We start from the raw sequence: 14,888 nt of genomic DNA, 5'->3' as shown, positions 1-14,888 counted from the left end.
AAGAAAAAGCCATTCCTGGCAGAAGTTTCAGCACTAAATTCTAAGTGGAGGAGCAGAGGGTTGATTTGAGGTGAAGTCTGTGCTGCTGGAGTAGAGAGAAGATGAGAAGAAAAGCAGTGCTGAATTGAGGGAGGTGCCTTAGCCATCCTTGGATTCCCATTAGAACAGGGCCATTATTGTATCTGAGGGGCCAATTTTAATTTTAGCCCCAGTGGCCTTGGCCATTTTGGGTGGTTACTATAGTGTCGGAGCAGGAGAATTGCCTAGATGGAAAGGCCTTCCAGTGTAATATATTTACCTCTGTGAAAGCTCTAGGCATGCTCTCTCTTGGACTTGGCATTCACTTGTTTTTCATGTTTACTTATCCTGCCCATCTCAGTTCATTCACTGCAAAGACCAAATCTTGTACATATATTGGCCATCCAACCTACCCTTTCCAGTGCAGCTCCTTTGAGGGACCAACGTTGACTTTCCAGTCCAGTTGTTGAGACTGCACAATAGAAATCTGGGCCACATGCAAATTTAGATCTTCATCTTTTGACCTCACCCACTCAGCAGTTTGATCCCGGATTCTTTTTCTCCACTTTGCCACCAGCTTTGCATCTGACTTGCATTTACATCCTCACCTCCCTGATCAGCATGATGCAAGATCCAACTTCTCACCTCCCAGCTGGGCTTTTGTCTCTCTTCCTTAACTCCATGAGTTCTAGAACAACCTTCAGGATAGCAGCCCTTACAGCTCTACTTCTTCCAGGACTTCTGCTCCCACGGAAGTCCCACGGGTCCACCTTCCCCATCTGTCCTGCTCTTGAGGTGCGATCAGGAGAGCACTTGGCACAGAGCCTGAAAAGTGATAGTACTCTCATTTTAAGTGATAGTCCTTTAATTTTTTAACCACTTACTCTATATACTATGTACGGTGTATACATTATTTCTAATCCTCATAACTCTTCCAGTTTGTGAATGATTATTCCTAAGGTTCACAAGGTTATCAAGCAAATAAAGCTAACAAAAGTGGTTGAACTTCACATGTGGTTGGAATTACTAATCACTAGTAAACTGAATTTCAACACTTCTCTCCCATTGCGATTTCTAACTTAAACTTTCCCCCCCTCTTTTTCTGTTCATGTTTTAATAGGTTACTACTACAGTAAACACGAAAGTTGTTTACTAACTATGTTTACTAAGTTTACTAAGTAACATACTAAGTAACTATGTTACTAAGTTTACTAAACATGTAGTTACTACTACAGTAAACATGAAAAATTATCTTAGTTTGAATATTTATAAAATTGTGTCAAGAAATGAAAAATATCCTGAATGTCTATGCCCATGAAAACTACACTAAGATAAATACCACTAAGTAGTTCAACTCTTATTACTCTCCAGAATATGCTAATATTTGGACTGTTTATTAAAGCACTTTGGTGAACATTTAAATGAACAGTTGTAAAATTTTATATCATGGAAGGACATCATCATTTCCATACTTCCTCATCTCTTGACTTTGTTAATAGGTCTCAACGAAGCCAGGAGATCTTTTTAAATATTTGTTTAGATTTGGGAAATGGTATATGTATTTGAAATGACTATTTGGTTGAAATCTAGGCTCTCTGCAATACTAATCTTCCCAATCTTCAAAACATATGACTATGTTTAACTTGTATTTTTAATTTAATCCATAAAAGGTAGGTACTATTAGCAGTAGTGGTATTCACAGCTTGGCCTACAGGGCCTTCATCATTTCCAGTCCCATGTGCCACTTCTCCCCATGCTTATCCTTCTCTCCAAGTAGCTGGTATGTGTCATCCTCTGGGCATTCATCTGTGCTGTTCTCCCTGCCTGTAAAGACTTCAAGCCCCCTTTCTCTTGAATTCACTCACAATTCAGCACCAGTATCAGCCCCTCCAGGAAGCATCCTTGTATACACCAGTGTGATTTGATACTTCCATTCCCTGGGCTCTCATAGAACTCTGGATATTCCCTTTCCATGACTCAGACTGCTGGGTGACCTTAGGTCTCCCTCTTCAGACTTTAAGGTTTGGGAAAACACAATGGGAATTGTATGTACAGTATCTAGCACAGTGCACCACAATGTGCTTAACACACACCAATAAATACTAGTGGAAAGCAGGAGAGTAAGGGGATTTTCCTGAAGGAAAATTGAGGCCCACAGCAGGTGGGTGTGACTTGACCTATATCACAAAACAGAGGACTATAGAATCCATCCCTCCTGCATTTCTGAGCCAGACCCGATCCACTATTCTACACTGCTCTAGTCACTAGTTTGGGACTCTAGGTATTTTAGAAAAAGTGGTGCTATATACACACTCATATACATACTCATTTGATGAACAATAAAGAATTTGAAACAGAAATACTTAAAAATTAATGCATTATGAAGTAGCAGAAAGAGAAATAAAGAAAACAGTCCCATTTACACGAAAAAGATTAAAATACTTAGAAATAAACTTAACCAGCAAGGTGAAAGACTTGTTCTCTGAAAACTATAAAACATTGATGAAAGAAATTGAAGATGACACAAATGGAAAGATATCCCACACTCATGGATTGGGAGAACAAATATTGTTAAAATGGTCATACTGTCCAAAGCAATCTACACATTTAATGCAATCCCTATCAAAATACCAACAGCATTTTTCACAGAACAAGAAAAAATAATCCTAAAATTTGTATGGAACCACAAAAGACACCGAATACCCAAAGCAACCTTGAAAGAGAGGAACAAAACTGGAGGTATTACAATTCCACATTTCAAGATGTAAAGCAACCAAAACAATATGGTATTGGTGCAAAAATAGACACATAGATCAATAGAACAGAATAGAGAGCCCAGAAATAAACCCATGCTTATTTGGTGAATTAATCTTCAACAAAGGAGGCAAGAATATCCAATAGGAAAAAGACAGTCTCTTCAACAAATGGTGTTGGGAAAACTGGACAGCTACACGCAAAAGAATGAAACTGAACCACTGTCTTTCACCTTACACAAAAAATAAACTCAACATGGATTAAAGACCTAAGTGTGAGACCTGAAAACATAAAAATCCTATTTGAGAGCACAAGCAGTAATTTCTCTGACATCTGCCATAGCAACATTTTTCTAGGTATATCTCATAAGGCAAGGAAAACAAAAGCAAAAATAAACTACAGGGACTAAATCAAAATACACTTCTGCACAGCAAAGGAAATAATGAGCAAAACTAAAAGACAACCTACTGAATGGGAGAAGAATGACATTGAAATGACATTTCTGATAAAATATTATTATCCAAAATATATAAAAAACATATACAATTCAACACCAAAACCCCCCAAATAATCCAATTTAAAAATAAGAAGAAAACATTAATAGAAATTTCTTCCAAGAAGACATACAGATGGCCAACATGAATAGATGCTTAACATCACTCATCATCAGGGAACTGCAAATCAAAACCACAATGAAATATCATCTCCCACTTGTCAGAATGGCAAAAATTAAAAACACAAGGAACAACAAGTGTTGGTAAGGATGTGGAGAGAAAGGAACTCTTGTTCACTGTTGGTGGAAAGCAAACTGGTGTAGCTACTGTGGAAAAGAGTACGGAGATTCCTCAAAAAAATTAAAAATAGAACTATCGTATGATCTAGTAATTCCACTACTGGGTATTTATCCAAAGAATACAAAACCACTAATTCAAAAAGATATATGTCCCTATGTTTATTGCAGGATTATTTACAATAGCCAAATAATGGAAGCAACACAAGTGTCCATCAATAGATGAATGGTTAAAGAAGAGGCAGAATACATACACACACACACACACACACACACACACACACACACACACACACACACTGGAATATCAGTCAGCCATAAAAAAGAATTAAATCTTGCCATTTGCAACATCATGGATGGATCTAGAGGGCATAATGCTAAGTGAAATAAGTCAGTTGGAGAAAGACAAATACCATATGATTTCGCACATATATGAAATTTAAGAAACAAAACAAATGAACAAAGAAAATGAGACAAACAAACAAACAAAAAACTCTTAACTATGAAGAACAAACTGATGGTTACCAGAGGTGAGATGTGAGGGGATGGGTGAAATAGGTGAAGGGGTTTAAGAATACACTAATCATAAGAAAGTTCTCAAATACACAACCTAACTCTACACCTAAAGGAGCTGGAGAAAGAACAGCAAATAAAGCCTAAACCCAGCAGGAGAAGAGAAATAATAAAGATCAGAGCAGAAATCAATGAACTAGAAACCAAAAGAACAGTAGAACAGATCAACGAAACTAGGAGCTGGTTCTTTGAAAGAATTAACAAGATTGATAAACCCCTGGCCAGACTGATCAAAAAGAAAAGAGAAATGACCCAAATCAACAAAATCATGAATGAAAGAGGAGAGATCACAACCAACACCAAAGAAATACAAACAATTATAAGAACATATTATGAGCAACTCTATGACAGCAAATTAGATAACCTGGAAGAAATGGGTGCATTCCTAGAGATGTGTCAACTACCAAAATTGAACCAGGAAGAAATAGAAAACCTGAACAGACCTATAACCACAAAGGAAATTGAAGCAGTCATCAAAAATCTCCCAAGAAACAAAAGCCCAGGGCCAGATGGCTTCCCAGGGGAATTCTATCAGACATTTAAAGAAGAATTAATACCTATTCTCCTGAAACTGTTCAAAAAAATAGAAATGGAAGGAAAACTTCCAAACTCATTTTATGAGGCCAGCATTACCTTGATCCCAAAACCAGAAAAAGACCCCATCAAAAAGGAGAATTACAAACCAATATCCTTGATGAACATGGATGCAAAAATTCTCACCAAAATACTAGCCAATAGGATCCAACAGTACATTAAAAGGATTATTCACCATGACCAAGTGGGATTTATCCCTGGGCTGCAAGGTTGGTTCAACATCCGCAAATCAATCAACGTGATACAATACATTAACAAAAGAAAGAACAAGAATCATATGATCCTCTCAATAGATGCAGAAAAAGCATTTGACAAAGTACAGCATCCTTTCTTGATCAAAACTCCTCAGAGTATAGGCATAGAGGGTACGTACCTCAATAACATAAAAGCCATCTATGAAAAACCTACAGCGAATATAATTCTCAATGGGGAAAGGCTGAGAGCTTTTCCCCTAAGGTCAGGAACGCGGCAGGGATGTCCACTATCACCACTGCTATTCAACATAGTATTAGAGGTCCTAGCCACGGCAATCAGACAAGAAAAAGAAATCAAAGGCATCCAAATCAGCAAAGAGGAAGTCAAACTCTCATTCTTTGCAGATGATATGATATTGTATGTGGAAAACCCAAAAGACTCCACCCCAAAACTGCTAGAACTCATACAGGAATTCGGTAAAGTAGCAGGATATAACATCAATGCACAGAAATCAGTGGCATTCCTATACACCAACAACAAGACAGAAGAGAGACAAATCAAGGAGTTGATCCCATTTACAATTGCACCCAAAACCATAAGATACCTAGGAATAAATTTAACCAAAGAGGCAAAGGATCTGTACTCAGAAAACTATAAAATACTCATGAAAGAAATTGAGGAAGACACAAAGAAATGGAAAAACGTTCCATGCTCATGGATTGGGAGAATCAACATTGTGAAGATGTCAATGCTACCTAGAGCAATCTACACATTCAATGCAATCCCCATCAAAATACCATCCACTTTTTTCAAAGAAATGGAACAAATAATCCTAAAATTTGTATGGAACCAGAAGAGACCCCGAATAACCAGAGGAATATTGAAAAAGAAAAGCAAAGCTGGCGGCATCACAATTCCGGACTTCCAGCTCTATTACAAATCTGTCCTCATCAAGACAGTATGGTACTGGCACAAAAACAGACACATAGATCAATGGAACAGAATCGAGAGCCCAGAAATGGACCCTCAACTCTATGGTCAACTCATCTTTGACAAAGCAGGAAAGAATGTCCAAAGGAAAAAAGACAGTCTCTTCAACAAATGGTGCTGGGAAAATTGGACAGCCACATGCAGAAGAATGAAACTGGACCATTTCCTGACACCACACACAAAAATAGACTCCAAATGGTTGAAAGACCTAAACGTGAGACAGGAGTCCATCAAAATCCTAAAGGAGAACACAGGCAGCAACCTCTTTGACCTCAACCGCAGCAACTTCTTCCTAGAAACATCGCCAAAGGCACGGGAAGCCAGGGCAAAAATGAACTATTGGGATTTCATCAAGATAAAAAGCTTTTGCACAGCAAAAGAAACAGTCCACAAAACCAAAAGACAACCGACAGAATGGGAGAAAATATCTGCAAATGACAGATCAGATAAAGGGCTAGTATCCAAAATCTATAAAGAACTTATCAAACTCAACACCCAAAGAACAAATAATCCAATCAAGAAATGGGCAGAAGACATGAACAGACATTTTTCCAAAGAAGACATCCAAATGGCCAACAGACACATGAAAAAGTGCTCAACATCGCTTGGCATCAGGGAAATCCAAATCAAAACCTCAATGAGATACCACCTCACACCAGTCAGAATGGCTAAAATTAACAAATCAGGGAACGACAGATGTTGGCGGGGATGTGGAGAAAGGGGAACCCTCCTACACTGTTGGTGGGAATGCAAGCTGGTGCAACCACTCTGGAAAACAGTATGGAGGTTCCTCAAACAGTTGAAATTAGAGCTACCATAAGATCCAGCAATTTCACTACTGGGTATTTACCACAAAGATACAAATGTAGGGACCTGAAGGGGTACGTGCACCCCAATGTTTATAGCAGCAATGTCCACAATAGCCAAACTGTGGAAAGAGCCAAGATGTCCATCGACAGATGAATGGATAAAGAAGAAGTGGTATATATACACAATGGAATATTATGCAGCCATCAAAAGGAATGAGATCTTGCCATTTGCAACGATGTGGATGGAACTGGAGGGTCTTATGCTTAGTGAAATAAGTCAATCAGAGAAAGACATGTATCATATGACCTCACTGATATGAGGAATTCTTAATCTCAGGAAACAAACTGAGGGTTGCTGGAGTGGTGGGGGGTGGGAGGGATGGGGTGGCTGGGTGATAGACAGTGGGGAGGGTATGTGCTACGGTGAGCGCTGTGAATTGTGCAAGACTGTTGAATCACAGATCTGTACTTCTGAAACAAATAATGCAACATATTTTAAGAAAAAAGAAAAAGAAGAAGATAGCAGGAGAGGAAGAATGAAGGGGAGTAAGTCAGAGGGGGGACGAACCATGAGAGATGATGGACTCTGAAAAACAAACTGAGGGTTCTAGAGGGGAGAAGGGTAGGGGGATGGGTTAGCCTGGTGATGGGTATTAAAGAGGGCACATTCTGCATGGAGCACTGGGTGTTATGCACAAACAATGAATCATGGAACACTACATCAAAAACTAATGATGTAATATATGGTGATTAACATAACAATAAAAAAATTTTTTAAAAAAGAATACACTAATCATGATAAGCACTGAGTAATGCATGTAATTGTTGAATCACTATATTGTACACCTGAAACTAATATAACACCGTATGTGAACTATACTAGAATTAAATTTTTTTAAAAAGTCAATGCATTACTTTGATGAAAACTAGACAACTAGATAAATAAACCAATTCCTAAATCACTGAGAATATTGTAACAAACAAGTGAAGAACAAGAGAAAACTAATTCCAAAAATATACCTATATATTTTCTTATATATAAGGTGATTCAAAGAAATATAATCAAAAGGAACATATGGGAGTTTCCTTTTTTTGTTGGTTCACCAAGCCAAAATATTATTTATCGAACTCAAACTAATGACCCATTATGGTTATTGAATTTCTAGGGCCATTTTGCCAAAAGCAAGAAAATTATTCATGGTAAAATCACACCAAATCCCAGCTAAAGTAGTAACTGGAAAAACCATTGTGGTAGATCTTTCTGAGCTTTCATTCATCAGAAATTACAATGTCACATTATTTGAGAAGAAGCCAGATTTCCAGTTGCTCAAAGCAATCTGTGGCATATAAGACACTGGGTGAATTGTGAACTAGTAATTAGAGACCAAAGATTTAGGTTGTACATGAGCAATCATTAAATGGTTCCAAATAGCACTTTCAAAGTTTTATAGCATTGCCTATCCAATTAAACAGAAGTTGATGTTTCTGTCAAGCACCTTTTCTTATAGCACTTGCCTGTGGTCCCCTCCGATCTATCCTAACAGGACCACTCTAGGTGCCCAGGAACAGCTTCTGCCTCCCTGTCTTGTTCGTCTCTGGAATGTACCTGTCCCATCCGATCTTTCTTTTAACAGTTTTATTGAGCTAAGATTGATATACAAAAAGCTTCACATATTTAATGTATACAATTTGATGAGTTTGGAAATATGGATACACCTGTGAAACCATTATCACAATCAAGGTAATAAACATATCCATTACTGCCCAAAGTTTCTTTGCCTCCATTTGTTGTTGTTGTTTACTTTGTTTGTTTATGTTAAGGGCATCTAACATGAGACCTACCCTCTTAACAAATGTTTGAGTACACAATACAATATTGTGAACTATAGGTACCGTGTTGTACCAAACATCTCTAGAACTTATTCTTCTTGCATGACTGAAACTTTATATCCATTGAACAATCTTTTCTCTCCCAATTTTCTCAGTTACCTAGAAAGCTACCCCAAATATCATATTCTAGAAATAAAACAAAACCAAAATCCTTTCCTGGATCCACTAAATCCTTTTTGCTCTTTGAAGAATATATTTATGTAAATAAAATTTTGTCAAGAACTATTTGTTCAATGAGTGGCCCCTTCTAATTATTTTTGTATGCTCTTAATTACCCCATAGTGAGCTTTTGGGAGGAGAAGTTCCTGTCATCTCTGTATCTTTCTTTAGGCCCATAATCCCTCAGCAAATGTGTCAGATTGACTATCGACAATCATATCACTGAAAATGGTACAAATGATCTACGTTATTTTCCTGTTCTGGCTAAAACCACTGGAATATTCCAAAACTGTGGACGCTCACTAAGTCCTTGGGTAGGAAATGTCTTTGAGGGTTACATGGCTGAAAATGGGAACTAGGCCTCATGCTCCCTTATAGCACCTTGGACTGGCCTACCATATCCTTGCTGACTCCCTGCTCTCTGAGTCACCTGCACATGAAAGGGGAGCTTTTATCCTGGCATCTTAAAAATCCTGCACTTGGAAGAAGAAAAAAAGCCTGTTCTCTCTGGAGGATAAAAAGGAAACTGCAACTCTGTGAAATGTGTCTGCGGCCAGGTGCGGGGCTCTGCAGGAGTCAGCTCTGGGACAGACTCAAATCACTCTCAATCAATAGCTACATTTACCTTTCCTTTCCAAAGTGCCTGAAACTGAGCTGACCAAAGCAGTTCAGAAACCTAACCCATGTAACTTGGGTCACACAATGTGCCTTTCAGCCACTGACATAATTTCTTGTTATGGGCAAATAAGGCAAAGGCATGGTTTGCTATAGATGGAGATCTGTGACTCAAACCAGAGGTGTCCAGCTGCAGTTCATGAAATATAATTATGCTTCTGACAATGAAGGCCACAAACCACTCTAAGCTCTGACCTGCACCCCTGACCCCCACCCTGTCTATGTACGCAGCTGTGAATCTGCATTCCCCACAATGTAGCAGGACATTAGCCTTATCGATGGCCTACCCACTGTCTAAAATAGCACCCCACCCCTAGGAGGCATACAGTAAACATTTGTTGAATAAATGACTGAATGGAAATTGATTGAAGAATGATGAATCCAGCTTTTAACAGCTCTTGAGCTCAGAGGAAAGGCTCTCTGTAAATAAGGACCCAGGTCTGTTAGCATTGACTGGCTGTTGTTCAACCCCATATTTGTATTATATAAACTTCTAAATACAGTCTGTACACTTAGAGGCTCAAAGGAGCTCTAGAGACCACATCTATGTTCCATTGACTTCTAAAATAATAATAATGATAATGAGATTAACCCCTCTTACATGTGGAGTTCTTTTCAGTTTGTAAAGCACTTCCACATCCATTACCACACTAACTCCTGAGAACCCTGTGAAACAGATCTCATTGTCTTCAGGTTGAAGAAATTAGCCTCAGAGAAGTGGCATGACCTATCTAAAGTCACACAGCTAGTAAGAAACAGAAGAGGATCTCAAAATTAAGTCTCCCCAGGAAAAATCCCCAAGCAATGTTTTCTCTACTACATGGCACCTACCTTTGAATTTTTTTTTTTTTTTAAGAAACAAAAATAATTCAGCCAAAATAGTTTAGTTTCTGATTGGACAAGCCTCAATTATAACTTTGTAAAAAGTATCTTACTTCTAAATGGATTCTTGTTCCTTCCTTCAGAACAGGTGTGATACTACTTTTAAATCAGAGAGTTCACATTTGAAGGGTGCTTAGATCTCATTCATCCCTTTGTTCATTAGATGCTTATTAAGCTCTAACTTCACTGAGTGACAGCTCTGGGGAGGGGACAGGACATGGGATGTGTTTGTCTTCAAGGATCCCAGTCAGATAATAGTACAAGATATATAACAACTATAATACAAGACGGAAATTGTTGAGCATCATCCACAAGTCAAACAAATGACCAGTAGATTAGGAAGGGGTCCCCACTTCCAGTTGGGGAAATCAGGGAAAGCATCATGGCATCTGGCCTTAAAAATGGAAGTTAGAATATGAGAACAAATCATAGAGAGGGGCTTAAAGAAGCAAAAGCAGAGTTGGGTTGCCTTGTGGGCAAGAGAGAAAAGTTGGGTGTTCTGGAGTAGAGTGGGAGGGAAGTAGTGTTACAGAAGGTCAGAGCCAGACGGCAGAGGGCCTTGAATGCCAGATGATGAAATCAAGGTCCAGAGAGGTTTGACTCTCCTCCTTTTGTCCTTCTCTGTTCTACATTTCTGCCACTGCATCTGCCAAAATCGTCTCAGCTAATAAGGAAAATCTGTGTATTGACGAACAGGAACTAAAACATTTTCTGGCTCTTTTCTCTCCAAATACAATAGTGTCAAGTATAGAAAATGCTATTCGACCAAAACCCACACTGGGCTATATGAAACTTTTGGACATGAGGCAGGTCAGAAGCATGTTTTCTCTGGGAATGCCACGGCTGTCTTGCTTGACCACAGCCCCTCTTCCCACACACAGTTTCCTCGCCTCCTGTTTCCCCCAGAGTACTAAGGGTGAGCATTTCATTGGCGCCATCCCATCTCCTGTAACTACCCAACCCCTAAATACCAACAATTGTTGAGGTTCAAAACAAAGTGTAAGTAATTTTGCTGCCTACAACTAATCATAAGTAATGTTCTTTTCTATGGTGAACACACAGCGTGCATGCATTTTCATGATATTTCTGAGCAAGGCACCTCTGAAACTAGTGAAGTAGTGAGGCAGAGTGGAAAGAACCCAGGCTAGGCTGCCAGAAAGTCAGAAGACCTGGTCTGACCATTTCGTTATCAGACACCAGTTTGCTCTGTGACCTTGGTCAAGTAACTTCCACTCTCTCTGAACTTCTTCAGAAGAGAATAATACCAGGTTGCCCAGCACATCCTAACATGTTTGTTGTAAGTATCCAATGACCTAATGGCTGTGAAAGTTGTCTACAAACAATAATGGTTAGGGGCGCCTGGGCGGGTCAGTTGATTAAGCATCTGCTTTGGCTCAGGTCATGATCCTAGAGTCCCAGGATCGAGCCCCACATCAGGCTCCTTGATCAGCGGGGAATCTGCTTCTCCCTCTGCCCTCACCCTGCTTGTGCTCTCTCTCTCTCTCAAATGAATAACTAAATCTTAAAAAAACAATAATTGTTAAATAAACTGGGACTGCATTGTAATTATTATTCACTTTGTTCTTTGCAGGTTCCAGATTAACCGTAAAAGAGAGCTCAGAGAAGATGGCTGAAGAGTAGGAGACCTCAATTTTGTCTGGTCCCAGGAATTCAGGTGAATAGGGATCAAACCATTCTGAACAACTACGAACTCAACAGGAGATCAAAGAAAAGAATAGCAACAACTGAACAGAAAAGCGACCACTTTCTGGAAGGTAGGATGTGCGGAGAAATGAATCAGAGGTGATATTCGGGAGGATAGACGGCGGGGGAGGGGGCCTCCGTCAGCCACTTCTGGCAAGTGATAGAGCCACGGAGCACAAAATCGGAACTTTTAGAAGTCGGCTCCGCTGAGGGACATCACTCCAGTGGCTAAGCGGGGGGTAGAAACCTCGCGGGACAGTGTGGTCTCAGGGCCCTCGGGGTCACAGAAAGACTGGGGGTGCCTAAGTGTGGCAGAGCTCCCAGGTAGCAGAGTGAGGAAACCGGCTGCATAGACGGAGCCAAGGAGCGGGCTCTCAGCTCGGGGTTGCCATAAACCATGATCCGCGGCACAGTCAGGCCACTGCTCCTCCAGCAGGGACCCAACAAGCAGCAGATCTGGGAAGACCCCCTTCCTCCCCTGGGAGGAGCGGCGTGGGAGTGCACCGCAGGGATCTGCTGGGTTTGGAGACACCACATGGGGTTGGGTGCCAGAGATAGAAACACTCCATTTCTATTCAACAGGCCGGGTGGGCACGGAGTGCGGCTGGAGACCAGGAGATGGGAGTGACTAACTGCTTTCTCTGGGGGTGCACTGAGGGATGGGGCCCCGAGTTGTCGGCTCCTCTGGGGCAGAGATTGGGAGGCCGCCATTTTCACTCTTGCCCTCCAAAGCTGTAGGGAAAGCTTGCAGGGAACAAAAGCTCCTGAGAGCAAACCCAAGCAGATGACTTAGCCTGCAACAGCGAGGTGGGGCAATTCCGCCTCTGGCAAAGACATTTGGGAACCAGGGCAACAGGCCCCTCCCCCAGAAGATCAGCAAGAACCGCCAGCAAAGACTGAGTTTACCGATCAATGAGAATGGCAGAACTCCAGCACTAGGGGGAATACAGCACATAGAATTCATGGCATTTTACCATGATTCTTTAGTCTTTCAAAGTTAATTTTTTTAACTGTCTTTTTTTTTTTAATTTACTTTTTCCCTTTTTCAACCAACATCTTATCAATCCCTTTTTTAAAAAACATTTTTATTTTTCATTTTTAGAGTCATATTCTATCCCTTCATAGTAGTTACCCTTATTTTTGGCATATATATATAAGTTGTTCTCTCTTTAAAATTTTGAGATACAGTTTCTTCTAACAGATCAAAATATACCCTAAATCTCTAGTGTATGGCTTTGTTCAAGTCTCCTGACTGATCACATTGTCTCCCTTTTTTTTTTCTTTTTTTTAAATACTCTTCTTTCCGGGCGCCTGGGTGGCTCAGTTGGTTAAGCAACTGCCTTCGGCTCAGGTCATGATCCTGGAGTCCCGGGATCGAGTCCCTCATCGGGCTCCCCGCTCAGCGGGGAGTCTGCTTCTCCCTCTGACCCTCCCCCCTCTCATGTGCTCTCTCTCTCTCGTTCTCTCTGTCTCAAATAAATAAATAAAATCTTTAAAAATAAATAAATACTCTTCTTTCCTTTTTCAAACAACTTCTTATTAATTCCTTTTATAAAATCTTTTATAATTTTCATCTGTACAGTCATATTCCATCCCTTCATCATATTTACCCTTATTTTTGTACATATATAAGTTTTTCTTCCTTTAAAATTTTGGGAGGCACTTTCTTCTAACAGACCAAAATACACCCAAAATCTAGCGTGTGGCACAGATCTATGCACCAGCCTGCTCATATTTGATCGTATTCTGTTTTTTTGTTTTGTTTGGTTTTTGTTTTTATCTTTTTCTTTTTCTCCTTTCTTTCTTTCCCTTTCTTTTCCCCCGTTTCAGGTCTTTTCTGATTTGTTTGGAGTATATTTTCTGGGGACATCGGTACCCTGTTAGCATTTTGTTCTCTCATTCATCTATTCTCCTCTGGACAAAATGACAAGACAGAAAAAATCACCTCAACAAGAAGAACAAGAGGCAGTACTGACTGCCAGGGACCTACTCAATACAGACATTAGTATCGTGTCAGAACAAGAGTTCAGAATGATGATTTTAAAGATACTAGCTGGGCTTGAGAAAAGCATGGAAGTTATTAGAGAAACCCTTTCTGGAGAAATAAAAGAACTAAAATCTAACCAAGTCGAAATCAAAAAGGCTATTAATGAGGTGCAATCAAAAATGGGGGCTCTAATTGCTGGGATAAATAAGGCAGAAGAGAGAATTAGCGATATGGAAGACCAAATGATGGAAAATGAAGAAGCTGAGAAAAAGAGAGATGAGCAACTAGTGGATCATGAGGGCAGAATTAGAGAGATAAGTGATACCCTAAGATGAAACATCATTAGAACAACTGGGATCCCAGAAGAAGAAGAAAGAGAGAGAGGGGCAGAAGGTATATTGGAGCAAATTATAGCAGAGAACTTCCTTAATTTGGGGAAGGAAACAGGCATCAAAATCCAGGAGGCACAGAGAACCCCTCTCAAAATCAATAAAAATAGGTCAATACCCCGACATCTAATAGTAAAACTTACGAGTCTCAGAGACAAAGAGAAAATCCTGAAAGCAGCTCGGGAGAAGAGATATGTAACCTACAATAGTAGAAACATTAGATTGGCAACAGACCTATCCACAGAGACCTGGCAGGCCAGAAAGGACTGGCATGATATCTTCAGAGCACTAAACGAGAAAAATATGCAGCCAAGAATACTATATCCAGCTAGGCTGTCATTGAAAATAGAAGGAGAGATAAAAAGCTTCCAGGACAAACAAAAACTAAAGGAATTTGCAAACACAAAACCAACCCTGCAAGAAATATTGAAAGGAGTCCTCTAAGCAAAGAGAGAGCCTAAAAGCAACATAGACCAGAA

This window comes from Eumetopias jubatus, unplaced genomic scaffold (genome assembly GCF_037043125.1).
Source record: "Eumetopias jubatus isolate StellerSeaLion01/CBP00866 unplaced genomic scaffold, mEumJub1_p1.0 scaffold_1, whole genome shotgun sequence".
Classification (NCBI taxonomy): domain Eukaryota; kingdom Metazoa; phylum Chordata; class Mammalia; order Carnivora; family Otariidae; genus Eumetopias; species Eumetopias jubatus.
Note: the sequence above shows the minus strand (reverse complement) of the source record.